At 39.4% G+C, this 18,299-nt stretch overlaps 1 pseudogene; it reads right to left on the bottom strand.

The window, feature by feature from the left end:
• Positions 1-8,737: 8,737 nt before the first annotated feature.
• LOC133930146 (protein MICRORCHIDIA 6-like) overlaps positions 8,738-18,299 on the bottom strand; it is a 41,902-nt pseudogene continuing 32,340 nt past the window's right edge.

Genomic DNA, 18,299 nt, shown 5'->3' with positions numbered 1-18,299 from the left:
GGATTGATTGGGACTACGTGGAAAACAAGGATGATCCTACCTTAAATGAAGTGCTTGCAGCTTGTGAGGATAGAAAGATCAAGAACATCATGGGGTTAAAATATGATTGGAGTGATGAGGTCATAGTGCGATTTTATGCGACTCTTTACTATGACCATGAAGAAAACCAATTAATATTTTGAATGATAAAAGGAGAGAAATACAAGATTACATATTGGTCTTTTGCTCAAGTGTTTGGATTCGATATCCAAGACACTAGCAAGACAAAGATTCATATTGAGCAACAACTCTCCTCCGAAGAGATGGACTTCATGTATGAAAATTGTGGTGATGTGACTTTTGACACAGCCAAAGGCTTGAGGCCATTCTACAAGTGTCTAAACTCCTTGTTCCGTCTCACTTTAGCTTCAAAAAGTGGTGATGCCACTAATGTTCAAGGGAAGACTTGCTAGAATGTCCATAAGGGTGATCCCTTTAGTGTAGTGGACTTTCTTTGGGAGGAAATTCACACTACTTCTCACACATAGTAGGAGTTGTGCCTACGCGCCATATATCATATACATGATTGAGAAAGTCACTAAGAAAAATTTCTTCAAGGAAATAAAGGTGATTAGCTCAAAATCATCTTCATATTTGCCACCTTCTCCTACAAGGACAGCACCTAGCGCAACTCAAAGGACTACACCGAAGCGTGCACCTTCCTCTCATAGCTCATCATCCTTTATCAAGAGTGCCCTCAAGGCTATTTTCAATGTTTGCACTTATAATTCTGTGAAGATAAAGGAACACAAAGACAAAATGAATTTAAGATTGAGGAAGATTGAGGAAAGGCAAAAAGGCTATCCATGTACATTTGAGGATTAAGCCTCCTTCCTCTTCAATTGCCTCCGAAGAAGAAGTAAGCGAGCCTGAAGCTTTTGAAAATCCATGGGTATGGTATGATCAAGCTCAAGTTGCTGCAAAGGGTGCGGAAACATCACATACTCAAGATGATGATGAGGAAGAGACTGATGAAGAGGACTTGGGAGGTGCCGAGAAAATCTCACAAGATGATGATGATGATGGCAACAGCGATGGAAGTGGTGGAGATGAGGACTATGTCGAGGGCAGCGATTAGATCTTTATCTCTGCTCCTCTTTCCTTTCTTGTGCTTGATGCCAAAGGGGGAGAAAATGTATTGGTTCCTTTCAAACTGTTCTTTCTGCCTCAATCCGAAGTATCTGGCTTGACTCGGAGTATCCGGGTTCTGGCAAAGTCACCCTATCTCTTTGTTCACTTCAAGCTCTTTATCTTTCGTTGTTGGATGTGTAAGACCTATTTTAATATGTGAAGAACTATGTGTGGTGTGCTAGTTGTTGAATTTTAAATTTGTAAGAACTTAAATTGTTAGTATGATGCTATGTTATGCGATGGTGTAATGTTTATTTCTCTCTTTCTTTTATTATGTGATATACCATACCATATGCATCACGATATTTTATGTACACTCACACTCTTTACACCACACGGATGCTAAGATATAGTGGGAGCTCTTGCAAAATTCCTTTAAATATGTGCATTTGATCTCAAAATCATATTTTAATCAATGCACACATGTAGAGGGAGCTCACCATATATCTTTAAAATTCAAAATCTTTAATTCAACTAGCTTTATGTAAGCTTTAATCGTGTTGTCCTCAATCACTAAAAAGAAAGAGATTGAAAGTGTATATAGGCCCCCTATGTGGGTTTTGAATAATTGATGACAAACGATTAAGAGACTAATGAATTTATTGAGTTTATGAATAGAATTTAGTCCCATTGGAGAAGTAAAATGACATCGGCATCCCTCAAAAAGAAAAGAGAAGCGGTATGTAGTTACTTAATAGGTTTTAATTGATTTTATTTTAAAAAAATTGAGTTTAGTTATGTCGTACTATCAAGTGGGATGTGTGTGTATGGACTTGATGGTGTCTCAGTGCTCAAAGTACCTTTGTTAACCAAAACGTTGAGAGACACGATCACCCATGAACACTAGGGAGGTTCAAGTATTGTCTGAACCCGGAATCTTCGGGTTGACTTGGATACTCCGGATTCTAGTGTTTAGGCCAAAGTCTCCAAGTTAGGCTCCATGCCAAGCTCTCGATTAAGGGTTATATGTTTTAACCCGGAGTCTCCGGGTTGATCCGGATACTCCAGACTCTGGTGTACCATCAAGAGCCTCCGAGTTAGGCTCCGAGCTAAGTGCTCGGTTAAGGCCTTTTTTGTTTTACCTGGAGGCCTTTCTTTGCAATGCCTAGTGTAGGTTTTCATATAGTAGATTGCTTGTGTTTCTCTCTAACCTACAAGCAACCTACACGGTTTATTAATTATAGGTTCTTTACATGACATATTTCTACAACTGGTATCCTTTATGTGCTATGAGTCCAATCGATAGGATAAATCTTCATTGTTGTAAAAAAAAAGTGCATGTCTCTCATAAGTATTCGACACTTGTATGCACACATTTAGTTGGAACATATCATATAGATTGTGATTTTAAGACTAACATATGTTGTAAGTGATATCTTTTATAGTCTGATGAAGTAATCTACTGGTCCCCGGAGGTATACAATGTTTATTCGTCAATTGATATCATTGTCAATTCATTCGTACATTTAAGCTACCTTCATGTATAATATGGGTTAAACTTCATATCTCTTCATATTGTCTAGTGGCGCATATGTTTTTTTTTTCATCATATGTATGCACCCTTATAGGAAAAGTTTAGACTATCTTATGTGAGTTTTATGAATTGTGATTCATTGTGTTTAACTTCAATTGGTATCAACATATCCTTTAAAATTGCATCTCTATAGTTGATATCTTATATTGGAAATTGAATTCCTACAATTAGTATCATTTTATTGGATCAAAATTCAAGAAGCTTTCTCTCAAGTGCTCTAATGTTTTCCCTTGAGTTCAACATGTGTTTATAATATTTTTGAGATTGTTGACAAAGAGAGAGAATTTTGATGACCAAAGCAAGTGCAAGAAGCATGATAAGGAAGATGGCATGTCTAGGGAAGAACAAGGAAGAAAACAAGATGAATAGAGATGTCAAAGCCAAAAAAGGGGGAGAAGAAGAAGCTCTTGTATGGGACGATCAAGAAAGATAGTAACGATGGAGATCGGGAGAGCCACGAGAAAAGGAGGACAAAGTGTAGGTAAGACCAAGGACAAGTTTCCTAACAATTGGTATCTTTAGTTGTTCTTACCATACATACAAGCAAAGTGGTAGGACATTGTGCAATTGTTGATATTCATTATTTCCGCCATTTACATTTGGAATTATCTACTTGCCACTTGTTTTGGTTGTGTTATTATCAATGACTAAAAAGAGGGAGATTGTAGCGAACATGACCACCTTTAGGCAAGTATGTGATTTTGGTAATTAATGACAACATAGTCAATGGGACTAACACGCTTGTCAAGTATATGTCTTAGTAAGTCTCATAGATGCAATACATGAAGAAGTCACCGAAACTAGAACAAAAAATGATTAAATTGGAGAAGTCCTAGAGAAATTACACACGCTGGATGGTTGCGCAGAGTAGTTTGTACATGCCGGAGCATTTCAGCTCATGGCAACTATACACACCGGAAGATCCGACGCATGAAGATAGTGCACACCAGAGCATTTCCAGAAGAAGATCAAAGATGGTACACGCCGGATGGTCTGGTGCTCTGAGTTCTACACGCCGGAGGGTTACGCCGGGGCATTTATTCCAAAGGAGGTTGCAACTTTGGAACACTGAAGATCTACATGCTGAATGATCCGGTGCCCTGAAGATCTAGATGCCGGAGTGTTTTGTGCAGAGAAGAAATGACTTGGTTGGCAGCGGAAGATCTACACGCCCGATGGTCCAGTGATGGAGTTGATGAACACATCGGAATATCCGATGTTCAGATTGAGTTTGAGTGGAGTTCTAACGGCTAGTTTGTGGATGGTTTTCACGCCAAATGGTCCGGTGAGTACAATTTATTTATACCGGATCATCCGATATTTATAGAAAAGTTGGGCCATTGGAGCAACAGCTAGTCTGCGGGGTTGAGGCTATAAATACCCTTCCATTTGTTTATTTGAAGGTGTAGTTCTCCAGGGGAAGCTCATAGACACTTGTGAACACATCCAAGTGTGTTGCTATCCTGGGGAAGGTTATAGACACTTTTGAACACATTCAAGCTACCAAAGTGCTAAAAATGATCATACAAGTCAATTAGCACATAGATTAGTGAGTGATTAGTGCTATTAGGCCTAGAGAAAAGTGTTGCTAGGTGTTGCTGCCTAGAGAGTGGATCAAGAAGTAATCCTTCCATGTACCAAGTGGTACACTGACACCTTGGAGTCTTGGTAACTCACCGGCACCTTGAGCCTCGGTGGTTGAAACTTGTTGACCCTCCGACTAAGTGTGGAGTGATGACAAGAAGCTTATACGGAGACGCGGAGAGCCTTGTCTTGGTGACTCAAGCTCCAAAGTGAAGATGGCGGCCCGAAAGAGAGACTAGTGATGAAACCTCGCCTTGGTAGCTTGATGGCTCATCTGACTTGTGACCTTGCCTTGGTGGCTTGGTGGTTCAAGAGCTGTGACCAGAAGAGTCTTGACGACCGGGAGCATATCATTGGTGGAGCTCCAATGTAAAATAGGGGTAGCGTTTATGCCATCGATACCACGGAATAAAAATCTCTTGTGCCGAGTTTGTTCTCTCTACCTTATTTACGTTTCCGTATTTACATAATTGCAATTTACCTTCCTAGATATGTTACAATTCCTTTTAAACGGTAGAGTAGACACACTAAATAAGACTAGAGCACATTTATATAGAATTTGATATAAATTTATCTTGTAAAGTATTTGAAGCCAATTAATTTTAAGTGTCCTAATTCACCCCTACCTCTTAGAACGTCACCGATCCCTATAGAAAGGTTTGCTTACTTTGTCAATTCAGATATTTAATACATAATGTGAAGTGGAAGAAACTTAAATTAATAACAAACTAAGATTGCTTTACTCACTCAGCCTTTAGCATCCACTACTACAAAACACCACATATGTGCTAGTCTATCAGTTCCGGTTCTCAACTCCTCAGTGGCTGTTCACATGTGGGAGCTTAAGAACCGGCACTGATAGTGTCTATCAGTGCCAGTTCCATATACTAACCGACACTGATGTGGCCCTACAGTATAAAGCCCGCCTTCTCCCCAAGCGTGACTAGAGTCGCCGCAAGCCCACCAGAACAGCGTCGTTCGCCATTTTTACCATCTCTACTGTTGAAGGAATCAAGGTTTGGACGAGTCAAGTGCTCTACGGTTAATATGATGTTCTATATTTATTTTTTAGAAAGAGTTACTTGTAGATTGCTCTAGGGTTGATGATTGGTGCTTGTTCTACGGTTTTGGATTTAGAGATGCAATTGAGATCTAATTTAGGAAAAGTTTGTAACTTTGTCATTGTTAGATGTATAGAGATGATCTACATTTAATTCTTATTTGGATTTAGTTGCTATATTACTCTAGATTTGAATTTAGATGGTTGTTCTTTGGTGTTGAATTTTTCAATTAGCAAGAGCACCATTATGATATAAATTAAAGAAAGATCGATATTTTGTCATTGTAGATGATTTAAGGAATACATTAATAGTCACATGTAAATATATGTGGGTGCGTACATTAAAATCTATGGACAATTGTAATTTTTTCACTACTAGAACCGTTATTGCCATTAAAAAATTATAAAAAAACCACTAGAACTGTCATTCGAGTGGTATCCTTGCAAAGAATAAAAAATCAAGGAGGTTTTTGCAAAATGCCCCTAAATCTAGCTCCAATTTTTTATATGTGGTTTTCGTATATTTTTAAAGTCTTGAATTTAAATAATAATCCAGTGGATTTTCTCTGTTCATTAATTGATGTAGTTAATTTAACACAATTGATAGAATACTGTGTTGTAGGGATGTCACGTCCACTCACGGGTCGCAATCGGACGCAACAGCCTTTGGAAGGTGGGTCCCCCAATCCAGCCCAAGTACCGGAAGGAGATGAGCCCTCAAATAGGGACCGATCAAGATGCGAGGTAATTCAATGAATTTGATCTAGATTTCCAAATGTTTAATGATTATAAGTTGAATGTGTTTAATTATAATAATTTGTAGATGGACCGGTCATGGATGTACAAGAATCGAGGGCCAGAGTTCTTTGCTGGCGTTGAGGATTTTCTGAGGGCTACGGCAGTGTACAAGAAGCCAAAAAGGAAGTGTGCCGATCACTATATATGTTGTCTATGTGTCGACTGCAAGAATGAGAAGTAGTTTTCAAATATAGAGCAGATCCGTACACACTTGATTCGCAAGGGTTTCAAGGCTGGCTATACCCGTTGGACTGAGCACGGTGAATGTGAAGATGTTAGGCATGAAGGGCAACCAACAATCGAAGAAGATATAAGCAAAGATATGACAGCTAACGAAGATTTTGATATGTCAGTATTTGAAGATACTTTTATTGAGAACGATGGAGGGGACACTTTTGTTGGCAACAATGAAGATGGCTTAGAGCAAATATTGCGCGATAGGGATGGGGACTTCACCAGTGAAAGACAACATCAAAAGTTCTAGCGCATGGTAGAGGACTCTAAAACACCAGTTTATCCGAACTGTAAAGATGAGCACAACAAGTTGCATGTGGTGCTGACACTGATGCAAATGAAGGCTAGCAATGGTTGGGCCAATAATGGATTCAATGAATTGTTAGAATTCTTGAGGGAATTGCTTCCAAGGGGGAATGTGTTGCCTGAAAATACGTACCATGCCAAGTAGGTTGTCTGCCCGTTGGGATTGAAAGTAGAGAAAACACATGCATGTGGAAACGACTGCATGTTGTTTCACGGCGAGGATGCATACTTGGAAGCATGTCGCATTTGCAATGCACCACGGTACAAGCGCAACATTGATGACATCGAGAGCGATGGCGTGGGGGTGAAGAGAAAGAAGAAAAGACCCCCCGTTAAGGTGGTTTGGTATTTCCCTATAATCCCCCGTTTGAAGCGATTGTTTGCTAACAGGGCGAATACCGACTTGACGCGATGGCACGCCGAACAGCGCAAGAAAGATGGAATGCTTAGACACCCTGCTGATGGCATGCAATCGAGGAGATTCGATTCAAAATACAAGTAATTCAGAGATGAAGTGAGGAATATAAGGTTCGGGTTGAGTACGGATGGGATGAATCCTTTCGGCAACACGAGAAGTACTCATAGCACTTGGCCCGTGACTCTCTGTATCTACAACCATCCACCTTGGATGTACATGAAGCGGAAGTACCTTATGATGCCTTTGTTGATTAGTGGGCTGAATCAACTAGGCAACAATATCGATGTATACCTCAAACCATTGGTTGAAGATCTTCTTGTATTTGGAAAGATGGCGTACGGGTACGGGATGAGTACAGACGAGACAATTTCACCCTGCGCGTAATGCTGTTTGTAATGATCTCAGATTGGCCCGCTCTTGGTAACCTATCTGGGCAGACTGTAAAAGGGTACAATGGATGTGTTCAGTACTTGGAGGAAACGGGGGGCGGTGGCTAACAACAGTCGGAAAATGATCTTCATGGGTCACTATAGGTTCCTTTGTCCAAATCACCCATACCGCAAGAATAAAAGAGCTTTTGATGGGACAGTGGAGCATCGTCAAGCTCCGAAGATTCGCACTGGAGAATAGGTATTTAAGATAGTAAAGACACTTAGAGTTGTACTTGGAAAGGGTCCAAGCAGTACAAAAATCTGGCTAGGTAACATGCTCCTATGTGGAAAAAATTATCAATATTTTGGTTGCTGCCTTATTAGAAGTATCCTATGGTCCGACACACAATCGACGTCATGCACATGGAGAAGACTGTGTTTGATAGCTTGATTTGTACCTTATTAGTCATATCCAGCAAAATAAAAGATACACTAAATTCACAGCTGGATTTGGAAGAAATGAACCTCAAGAAGGACCTACATTATATACAATTAGATAATGGTAAAAAGAAACTTCCCACAGCTTGCTACACTGTGAGCAAGGAAGAAAAGATCCGCCTGTGTGGTTGCCTACGTGATGTCAAAGTTCCGACTGGTTACTCCTCCAACATCAGAAGCTTAGTAAACATGAAAGATAAAAAGTTAGTTGGCATGAAGTCTCGTGATTATCACGTGATGATAACGCAGATACTTTCAGTTGCAATTAGAGGTATTCTGCCAGATAAGGTCTGAGACCTAATTATAAAGTTGTGTTCGTTCTTCAACGCAATTTCACAGAAGGTCATTGATCCGAACAAACTGGCAAAGCTGCAGGAAGATATGGTCCATACTATATGTTAGTTTGAGACTATTTTCCCTCTGACATTTTTTTATATAATGCCCCATCTAATTGTTCACATTGTAGGTGACATAAAGAGCCTTAGCCCCGTGTTTCTGCATCAGATGTATCCTTTCGAAAGGTTCATGGGGGTTTTGAAGAAATATATTCGTAACCGAGGTCGCCTAGAAGGTTACATTGTCCAAATGTGGAGTACAGAAGAGGCCATTGAGTTTTGCATTAACTACACTGAACGTGATTGGTATGCCTATATCTCGCTATGAGGGAAGGGTAAAGGGGAAAGGGACGATAGATCATGCTTCAATCCATATCCAAGATCGTGTTTTATTCACTAAAGCACACTTTATAGTTCTGTAACAGTCACTTATAGTGAGCTTGTATATTTGAATGATCCAAACTCAAAGTACACCCACCAATACTCCATTGCCATGTCTTCCAATCGTGTCTCAAGTCTATGGAAAGGTCCCGTCTTCTCAAAATCTTGCTTATCATGTGTAGGTCTGATGAAGTTCGCCTCCAAAACTCCTAGCAAATGGTAAAATTAACATAATATAAAACATCTCTTCCATTCCAATAAGACTTCAATCATTCTACTCAATAGTCAATACCAAATTCCTCGGGACAAAATGTGGAGAAAGCAACATAGTCAAAACAATACTAGGAATTCTTACCGGCAATGCCTCTTCTCTGATTTCTATACGACCCTGCAGGCCAAAAGGGCTGAGGAAAAAAATAAATTTAATTAATAAAACTTGACCCATCAGCATTTAATACATAGTAGAATAGAAGTGGGATAGGAAGTGAATCGTCATGGACTAGATGACCCTGGACCTGAGCATCACGACAATGCCAATGATGGCAAACCACAACATGGGTAAGGGGACAGATAGGCTGAGGAACTTAGAACTAACATAATAAGGTGAACTGTGACATCAAAATATATCAAAATTTAATGCACTTTAAACCAAAGAGGAATAACCTAAACCCCAAATATGTTTTACCCCATCGGAAGAAGTTTGAAATTATGGTCCTCTAGGTTTTCTTCTAATTGTAATCTGGCACTCCAACAAGTTCTCTACAAATCTATAAGTGGAAATCCATACGATCTTCAATGACACTCCCAAAAAAGCGGACTCTTGGAACACTAATCCAATGAATGATCCAGACCATCACACTCCAAATGTGAGTTTTGAGTCCTGAAATACCATGCCCGGAGCCGGACCTGAGCCTGGTGTGGCTGGGGACCATATGGCCTTTCTCCAAGGCAAACGGTGTCCAGATTTCCATTAAAACGGGATCAAACCCCCGAAAATGGCATTTCAAGACTCATTCCCACCTTTGGAGTGGCACGCACGCACACCACTATACACGCAACACACTCGCACACCCGTGATTTAATGATTAGTCCACGTTCTTTGGAGTGTTACTGTATAAACTTTACCAATTCATAACAGGCATTAGTCATACATCATCATGCAAATGTTCTTGGTTCCTAAAACAACTAACAAAAGAACACAGACAAATTTTGGTACAGAGAAACATGACAAAGTTAAAAGCAATAGACCGTGAAGTATTATTAGAAAGTTACCAGTATAAGACGGTTCTTATTGTAGACATTAAATCCATATATATCGAGTCGTGGAGCACCTCTTAAGAAGCCAACTGTAGTAATGACATCAACCTGACTAAATGAACGCATAACCATTAGTGCACTTGCACGCTTTCCAATAATCTAAACAATCTTCATACTTAGACAAGTGAAAACATGGTTCCAGTGCGATTTCAATGACAGCAAATGATCTTTGCTCAAAAAGGATATTGTTGCAAACTATTATGAGTCTTCCAATGAAATTACCATTTTAAGTAGGAAAACAGTGCATAATATCTCAATAATAGATCAACATCTCAGTTCAGAACTAAATTAAGTCGGCTAAAACAAACCTCCGTGATTTCTTCAACTTGTGGTCGATATCTGATACATTCCCGGTATATGAGATCATTGACAATATGATGAGGTTCAACAGCTCGTCCACACAAGATGATTCGAATGTTTTCTGGTAGATGTAGGTATAATATAGATGCATAAACTGCCAATGTGATAGCTAGTAAGACATCGGAACGAAACGATATGTAAGTTACATGCGTCTGCTTCAACCTCTTTGCTGTATTACATCCTGCTGTTATCGCAGGTGCTCCTGAGATCATAATATCCTACAACATCACTCAGCAAAGTTTTCCTTCAGCGAAACATTTGTGCATCTGACTTAGTAAAAGAGAATGCATGAGAAAACTATAGTCAATCCACATCATGTATGAGAACAAGATATAGGACCCGGTGATCTGTAATTTCGCCAGTCTAAAGGGGTTCATCAAAATACCTGGTGGTCCTAAACACATCAAGCCATTTTCTTAACTAATTATTAGCAACAATGAAGTCCTTTTGTAGGCCAACAGGTGGTAGAAATACAACAGAAAAATGGGATATTCCCCACAGGATACATTTGGAAAATACATGGTTATGTATGTAAAATCGCAAACCCAGTTTAGTTATCTTCCCACCACAGAAAAAGATAAATAATTTATATTGAAGTAAAGTGCACCATAGGTTCCTAAAGTTGCACAGAGCCAAATATTAGAACTTCAATGTGCAAAATATCTCCAAACCTTGCATAAAACGTGTGCAACAGGGTAAGGAATGAAGTAATTAACTTACATGTTATGGTGTATGTAACACTCTACTTTACAATTAAACATATTTTATTCGAATATGGAAAATTTTGGCAGTATTTCCTCTATAATTGCTGTATAACTGACCACACAATTCACAGGCAGACAATATATGATATAAATAACGTAACCACAACATATATCTATCTACACCATATACATGATTACTTCTTCAAGTACAAAGCTTATTACAGCATGAACGACATACTGCCAAAAATATGGTTTTCAATCATAAGTTTAGATTATCGGTATTGTGATAAGGTAGTGCGTGCAACTACCAAGTCCATCCCCAAAAAATGGACGTCAACAACCTAAGCGTACCTGGAAAAAAAGTGAGTTAACGGGGTGAAACAAGCTCAGCAAGTAACGGCTATGACTATAAACATATCTCACTGGATTAAAGAGTATTTCAGATACAATCATTTTTCTCACCACGAAAAGCCAAAACATATGAGTTTTAAGCCATAACAATCTTGATTCACCTGTCAACGGAAACACAACAACAATCTCCAATACGGTCTCCCATATATCATGTCACTAACCCCTTTCGGATTCGGTATTCTTCAAATATTATAGTAAATGTACGAATGCCATGATGCAACTCTATTTGAGAGCTTTGCGCTGGACAATGCCGAACCTCTCATGCAACTCCATGTACCGGTACGAATCACGCACGAAGGCAATGATTGGCCTTTATCACCATACGAAATGCATAAATGCAAATGTATGTATGTGAATTGACGTCAATTCTTATTTTTCTTTTGATGATTCTTTTTCATGAGTATCACCACTACTAGTTCATGACATCAACGATATAATCAAAATCAATGAAATGACATTGATTTAATTCGTCAAATGCGACATCATTCATCGTATGAATAAATTGGAAAATATCAGATATTTCAATTTTATTTGCGAAAGAAGTAAGACATAAATATAAACATAGCATTGAATTACACTCCCACGTTACTTGCCTTTTACCGAAGGCGACGAAGGAATTCGATTAGATACGCCCGGAAGCACTACCACCTGCACAAACACATTTTAGTACTAAAGCACATATAAAACACATATAATGTGAAGCGTCAATCCTATGCCTGAAAACGTCGCATACATGATATTATTTCAAAACACGCCGAACAGAAACTCCTAAAGCATAAATTCATGTGACATCTCTACTCCAGAGTTGAATTAGAATTCTTTTACTGGTTAAACCTTATTTGATCAAAAGGAATGGATATCTAAATTTGAATGCCACATCTTCGCTTTAGCGACGGCTATCGAAAGCAATTCGGATTATCGATCACGCATCCGATGGAAATCGGCTGATTCAATTGAATCTCAATTGCCTAGGGATTATGTAGGAGTCACCTTCGAAGGATTGACGACAAATCCAGCGAAATCGAAAAATTTCCCATTCCTTCTTTTTTTTCTCCTTTTCCTTTTTCCATTTTTCTCCTTTTTCTTTTCTTTTCTTTTCTCTTTCTTTTCTTTTCTTTCCTTCTTTCTCTTTTCCTTTCTTCCTTCCTGGCTTCTTCTTCCTTGCTTCTAGCTCATGCTTGCTTCTCACAGCGGCCGGCACAGAGCACGGCTATGACTATGCGGCAGCGCGGTGGCGACGGCTCGTAGGCGCACGGCGGCGCGCAGGCGCACGGCTGCATGACAGCACGCGGCGCGGCGCACAGGCGCACGACGGCGCGATGGCGAGCAGCAGCGGCGCTGCGGTGGCGACGCGCAGGCTGGCTCGCGCGACGGACGTGCGGCGAGCTCGGCGCAGCAACGTACGGTGACGGAGAGAGAGAGAGAGAGAGAGAGAGAGAGAGAGATGAGCGCGAGAGGCGTCTGGATGGATCGGGTTGAGGGCCGATCCATCCGGTATTTATCCTTTTTTTTAACAACCAACGGTCGAAATGTATTGGGCTTGCTACAGGTCACAAAGTGCTCGGAACGGACATATGAATAGCAAAATAGGTTCGTCTCGACGAGATGAACGCAACCACGGTCTCCAATCGTCCATACGAGCAACAGATCAAAAAGTCAACTATTTTGTAAAATCTTATTTTTTTTCTCTCTCAATTATTCGGTATTACAGTGTAGGCCTGGTACCGTAGCACGTGTCTATTGTAGCACCACAGCCCAGTAGTTCAGCGCCGACAAACTAGTTTGCTTAGGTGATAAGTTAGCTTCTTAGAGATATGTATTAAGTTAATGGACGCAACTAATGCACGGCCATGCATGCTATTAGTATCCTGTTCGCACACCCAAAAAAGAAGCTTTCTTTTTCCGCGCGCGGAGCGCGCGTATGGCCCAGGCCTTTATTCCCTCCGGCGCGAGAGCGCGTTTGTGCGTGGAGATGCCTGGCAACTGCTGGGCCCCCCGAAATTGATCGGAGGCAACTGGGACCTGTCAGCTTTACATCGTTTTTGTCTCAACCGACAGGGGATTCATGTGACACTAAAAAGTTTGCATGGATTTCCTCTACCTTAAATCTACATGTTTGCCTCCTGGAAACAACATTTAGCCTGTGTGATTGAAATTGTATCATAACTTGCCTGCACAAGGAAAAAAAGAGCACACAAACTTGCTTTTGTCATCCTGTTGGTACCTTCTTATTATACCTGATGCAACTGACTACACAGACCTGCAAAATTGGGGAAAAACTGCATATGAGAATGAGCTATCCCTGTTCCTATTTGATGTAAATTACAAAACAAATTAAACAGACAGAGGAAGAAAGTTTATGCTCAATAGAATCTGGCTATTTTGCTTCTCTGAACTGGTTAAATGTTACTGAAGACATTAGATCTACCTTTACAGGTCACCAAAATAGCTTATATCTACTTAAAGAAGCTTGTATCTATCTTAAAAAGTTACATCTTCTAAAATTTGTTCAACCCTGTCAGGTTTTTTCTGCATGTTTTGCTTCACTGAATGAACACAATATAGTTTGTGCATATTTGCTTCTCAGATGGTTAATGACCGTAGAAAAAAGAACATAAATTGTACTTCAAAAAAAGGACATACCCTAGATTTGCTTCCTGATCTGGTTCCAGATGTATGTATATGAATTCTCCAATGATACAATTTACTTGTGCTGCAAAACACAAAACCTGATTCAGCATGCATGATTGTACTATGTAAAAAAAAAGCAAAACCATGCATGATTTTCTTGCTTATGAAGATATGCACTACTGAAGAAACATTTGTGTATTTATGTAGGTTTCAAAGAGATGGATCTAAACCAGCTGCCACCTGACTTTGACTATGATTTCATCTCAAGACATACTGAAGATGCAATTGAGAGCAATCCAAAAAATTGCACTCAGCCTCCCCCTATCCAGCAAGACTCCCCAAGCATTTCTGATGTTAGACTCTCTTTGGAAGAAACACATTTACAAGATGTTCAGCAAGAAAATGCCGATAACACACTGGTTGCTGTAGGGGATATTGTTGTTTCAGATATTACTGGACAAGTTCTGCATGAAGAGGGTGAGGTGTGGTCTACGCCGCAAGTCCCCTATACTGGTATGACATTTGGCAGTGTAGTAGAAGCAAGGGGATACTACAATGCATATACTAAGAGAATTGGTTTCTCAATAAGGACAAATACCTCGCGCAGATCAGGAATTACAAAAGTGCTGGAAAGAATCCAGTTTGTCTGCAACAAAGAAGGGAAAGGGAAGAAAAGCAAAACTGATGAAAATACTGAGGAGCCTACAGATGATTCAGATGAAGAAGATTCTGAACAAGATGATGTTGATCTACCGCATGAGCGAGCCATTAAACAGGGTGGGGGGGGGGACATGGTGGCAAGAAAAGGAAAAGGGCGAAAATGAAGTATACGCAATGCAAAGCGAGGATGACTGTGAAGCTAATTGGTGCTAGGTGGCATGTAATTTATTTCATAGCTGAGCACAATCATCCACTCATTACGAAGACCTCACTAACAAAATGGCTTAGATCACACAAAGGCATATCTAAGGAAGAAAAGACTTTCATCACTATGCTGCATGGCTGTAACATGACCACAGGGCGCATTATGCAGCTAATGGCTGAGTTCTATGGCTCCATTGAACTAGTACCATACGTAGGCAAAGATGTCAGTAACTTCCGGTCCACACTTCGTAACACTGAAAAGTACAAAGACATGCAAGAAACACTAGACTACTTTGAAGAGTTGAAAGTGCAAGATGACCCTGATTTCTTCTACAAGTTCAAGTTGGACAATGATTATAAGATTCAGAACCTATTCTGGGTGGATGGTTCAGCAAGGAAGGCGTATGAGGCATATGGTGACTGTGTTTCATTCGATACGACATACATGACTAATATGTATGACATGCCCTTTGCCCCCTTCATTGGAATAAATAGACATGCTCAATCGTTCCAGCTAGGATGCGCATTCCTAAGGGATGAGAAGACATATAGCTTTGTTTGGCTTTTCAAAGCATTCCTTGAAGCGATGAAAGGCAAGGCTCCCCTTAATATAATAACAGATCAGGATGGGGCTATGAGGTGGGCAATTGAGCTTGTCTTCCCTAATACAAATCATCGAAACTGCCGGTGGCACATAATGGATAAAGCTTCTGGAACAATTGGTCCATACATTTCATCTAATCAAGAATTGAAGGATGAGTTTACAGACTGTATTAACTACAGTGTAACATATGAAGAATTTGTGGCGAAATGGGATGCTATAATTAATAAGCATGGCCTGGGGGACATACATCATTTTCAGCATTTGTATAGCATCAGAAAGAGTTTTGTTCAAGCGTACTATATGCATTGTTTCTATCCTTTCCTCCAATCAACTCAGAAAAGTGAAGGGTTTAATGCAGTGCTGAAGAGATATGTGAATTCAAACTTATCAATACTGTTATTTGTGAAATAGTATGAGAAAATTCAGAGAAAGTGCCTTGTTGCTCAGGATGGTCAGGACTTTAGGACTGATGATAATGAACGACACACATGGTCAAAGTACCCTATTGAAAAATATGCTTCAACTATGTACACAAAAGGTATTTTCTATAAATTCTCAAAGGAATTTGAAAATACTGCAGAATATGATGTGCAAGAGCATGAAGTGCCCTACCAATACAAGCTAGTACCAAATGACAAATTTGTTGAAGACTATGGGACTAGGTCATATATTGTGACAGCAATTGAAGAAGAAACAAGTTACTATTGTGAGTGCAGCAAGTTTGATAGGGACGGGATAATTTGCTACCACATCATGAAGATTTTGATCAGATTTGGTGTGAAGACGCTGCCTGAAAGATACATATTGAAAAGATGGACACAACAAGCAATTCCTGTTGACACAGATATGTCTGCTGATGCAAACATTTCTGTTGATATTGCGGCTAGTGGTATGTCTTTGCAGAACAAGAAAACACTGAGATTCAGCAACCTTGCTTCTGCACTTGCAAAATTTGCACGTGAAGGTTCAAATTCAGATGATGCTCATTCTATTATTACTAAGCACATCAAAATGATGCAATCTGAACTTGCAAATCTAAAGAAGAGGAAGAGTAAGAGGAAGAAGACAACTATTGTTCCTAGCAATGACTTTGCTGTTGCAAATGTATCTCAGCCTCTTTCTAATGCAGCTACGACAACTTCACCTCCTGGTCATGGCACTACAGCTACTATGTCTACTCCTAACCCAAATGTGCCTGCTCCTGCAGATTTTCAAGATGCTTCATATCCTGATAGTTCAAGATTAGTAAGGAATCCGCCAAGATCAGTAACTAAAGGGAGGAAGAAGTCAAAAAGGTTGTCTAACGGGAAGAATGTGCAACCAAAGAGAAAGAACAAATGCAGCATTTGTCACTCTGAGAATCACAATGCTGCAAAATGTCCTGGAAAAAATAACTAAAAGAATCCCAAGCAAAGAGATGCAGCTATTCACATGACATTAGTATGCTTCGTTTTAGGTTTATGGCAGGAGGAATGTATGCAGTGGAGTTTTCTTAAAAGTTTGTGTTAATCTGCTTAGTTAGAGTAGTAAACTGCTTTCTGTAGTCTAATAAAGTGCTTTTATGAAAGGATTATGTTACTTTTTTTGATTAAAAAGGTCGTGTTTATTTGTTTTTTCAGACTAGTAAACTACTTTTGTTTAGGTTTATGGCAGGAGGAATGTATGCAGTGGACTTTGCTTAAAAAAGTTTGTGTTAATCAGCTTTTTGCAGAGTAGTGAAACTGCTTTCTGCAGTCTACTAAAAGTGTTTTCTACAGACTATTAAAGTGCTTTTATTAGAGGATTATATTACTTCTTTTTTATTGAACTGTTGTGTTAACACAACAATCCAGAACACTCAATCACTCAGATCAATCCACTAAAATGAGTACATATAGCAAGCTCAAGAGTCATCTAGTTCGCTGGATACATAGGTAAATAGCATATAGGTAAAATGTATTTTCAATTTTGCTTTATGAACAGGTAATATATATTTTCAGAGTCAACTACATTTCAGCAGCGGGTAGGAAAAAAAGAAGATAGATGTTACCTAAATGATGTTGAGCTTTGTCTTACAGCGCGTCATGTTTTCAGGGTGACTTAGCCATTTGTATGTCAGTAGTTTGCGTATGTTTGGCATATCTTTTTCCTTGAATGTGGGTAGCTTACGACTGTCCCAGTGTTCACAATGCATAAGTATATGAAAACCGCAGTCATATCTGTGAAAAAAAAATCTTTACACATTGCCAATGAAAACATCAAACAAAGTTGCAAAAAACATTATGATAACTTACATATTGCTCTGCAACGGAACCTCGATGTCTATTAGTCGATAGCTATCTATCTTCTTCTTCAATTGCGTATAATATGTGATCCACAGATGCTTGATTGCAGGTTGCAAAGTACTGTAGCAACTTTTCAGCTTGTTATCATGTAGGGACTTCATTGAGTCAAGTACCTCAAAAGCACAAAAATGATACAAGTTACTTGTGTTGAATATGAATAGAAGACCTTATTGATAATGAACATAATGACTTTAGAAAATACCTCAAACCGTTGTTCCCATAAGTTCAAGGACAATAGAAAGTAGTGCCCAACTTCTTCATGGAGACCATAGACCTCCCACATTTGAAGTACAGGGAACATTACCTGGAAAAAAATGGAGAAAAACATATTGTGTCTAAGAAATGCCAAAAATGTGAGGGAAAAAAGAAAAAGAATGAAAAAAAGTAAGAAAGAA

The sequence above is a fragment of the Phragmites australis genome, chromosome 10 (genome assembly GCF_958298935.1).
Source record: "Phragmites australis chromosome 10, lpPhrAust1.1, whole genome shotgun sequence".
Taxonomy (NCBI): Eukaryota; Viridiplantae; Streptophyta; class Magnoliopsida; order Poales; family Poaceae; genus Phragmites; species Phragmites australis.
The sequence above is the reverse complement of the archived record's forward strand: the minus strand, read 5'-3'. Positions and strand labels throughout refer to the sequence as shown.